The following is a 2276-nucleotide window of genomic DNA, read 5'->3' as shown; positions in this document are numbered from 1 at the left end:
GGGTGAAAAATATGACATAAATATTCCTTGATGACCCTCAAAACTCCGAGATCGCTGGTTTGCTGGTCTAAATAGACATGTGCACAATTTCAAAACAGCCAAGTTGTTTTATGCTTGTTGTTTTGTATTGTATGGCACTCACCAGCTCTTTGACTCTGTGTAATTCCTTCCATTTCTTTTGATGGAAGTGCACCTTTCAAGATCTCACCTGTAGCATCTTTTGGCATTGCAACTCAGGGCTTGAATCTGTTCACTAGTTCTGTCAGCTTGAAAAATGCCACGTATGCTCTTCTGTGTAGGTTTTCTAACTGCAGCTCTTCGTCAATACCATTGTAGCACTCTAGCTTTTCTTCTAGTGCTGCCCTTTGAAGTCTTCTATTCAGCTCTCTCACACCAGCATTCCTTCCCCTTACTTTGATGTCTTTTCACTTCAGTGCAAATTTCAGAGTTTCTTCTGACATTTATTCACTTGTTTTTCTCTCTCTTTGCAATGACCTTTTGCTTCTTCATGGATGATGTCTTTTATGTCACCTCACAGCTCCTCTGGTCTATGGACATTACTGTTTAATGTGTCAAACCTATGCTTAAGGTGGATTTTAAATTCCATTGGATAGATTCAAGGCCATATTTTGGTTCTTGTGTACTTGTTTTAATTTTCTTCGCCTTCAACTTGAACTTGCATATGAGTAGTTGATGTTCTGTTTAATAGTCAGCCCCTGGTCCTATTTTGACTGCTGATATTGAGCTTCTCCATCATCTCTTTCCACACGTGTCGTCAATCTGATTTCTGTTTAATCCATCAGATGAGGTACTATTTCAGGAAGTAGCATATGATCAAGAATCGATTATCCTGAAAGAAAAATCCCAAGGTACACGGAAACATTGGCAAAAGTAAAGTCCCAAGAATTTATGGAATACCAGTTGAAGTGTTTCCACAGACAGATTCAGCTTTGGACGTGCTCACTAGTCTTGGCCAACCAACGGAAAGAAATCTATATTTGTTCCTATTTTTTTTTAAAAGGTGATCCAAACAGAGTGCAGAAATAATTGAACAATATCATTAGTATAACATGTAAGCAAAATCTTGCTGATTATTTAACAACACCTAGAACAGGATACATCTATAGGAAACTTCCAGAAATTCAAGCTGGATTGAAAAGAGGCTGTGGAACAAGGGATATCATTATTGATATGAGATGGCTCTTCGTTGAAAGCACAGAATACCAAAATGATGTTTATATGTGGTGTTTTTATGTTTTGTTGTTTTTTGGGGGTTTTGGTTTTTTGTTTCTGTTTGGTTTTGTTTTGTTTTGTTTTTGCTGATGCAAAGCCATTTAACTGGGTAAATTATGGCTAACATTGAGAAGAATGGAAATCCCAGAACATTTAATTGTACTCCTGTGAAACCTATCCATAGACTATGAAGTAGTTGTCCAAACAGAACAAAGGAACACTGCATAGTTAAAGTGAAGGAAGGTGTGCATCAGGGCTGTCTCCTTTCGTGATCTGTATGTTGAGCAAATACTTCAAAAAGCCAGACCATGGGGTGAAGGAAATGAAAAGGATCTTTTGTGAAAAACAGTATATTCATACTTTGTAAATAAATCAGAGTAATATAAGAGAAAATTTTAAAAAAATGTAAAAAAACAAGACTTTACAAAGAAGAATGTGGCATCAGGATCAGAGACTAGTCAACAACCAGATGGAACAACCTCTCTTGCAGAATTCAAGTCAAGATTTGAACCACTTACTGAAGAAGATCAAACACTGCAGTCTTCAATATAAATTACATCTCAACATCAAGAAAACAAAAATTTTCCCTAATGGATCCAAAGGTAACATCATGTTGTTGTTGTCGTGTACTGTAGAGTCAGGAATGACCCATAGCTGACCCTCTGACAGGTTTTCAGAGGTAGTTAATCGCACAGTAGGAGAGTACCCATCCTTGGAGCAGCTGGTGGACTAGAACTATGTGCCTTCAGGATTACAACACAGCTCCTTGCCACTGGGCTACCAGAGCTTCCTAAAATGATAGATGAAAAGTTGGAGTTGTCAATGATTTAATTTTACTTAGATCATGACCAACACCTATGATAGTCATGAAGCAGTTAAGAAATCAAAAGATATGCTGCATTGGGGATGCCTGTTATCAGGGTTCTCTCCTAAGCCCTGAAGAGCAAGGATGTCAGTTGAAAGTCCAATTTACACCTGATTCAAGCCATGGCATTTTCAATTGCTTCCTATACATCTGAGAGTTGGACAATGAATAAGGAAGA

The sequence above is a fragment of the Elephantulus edwardii genome, unplaced genomic scaffold, assembly GCF_000299155.1.
Source record: "Elephantulus edwardii isolate Elephantulus edwardi_28Jun2011 unplaced genomic scaffold, EleEdw1.0 scaffold00223, whole genome shotgun sequence".
In the NCBI taxonomy this organism is placed as follows: domain Eukaryota; kingdom Metazoa; phylum Chordata; class Mammalia; order Macroscelidea; family Macroscelididae; genus Elephantulus; species Elephantulus edwardii.
The sequence above is the reverse complement of the archived record's forward strand: the minus strand, read 5'-3'. Positions refer to the sequence as shown.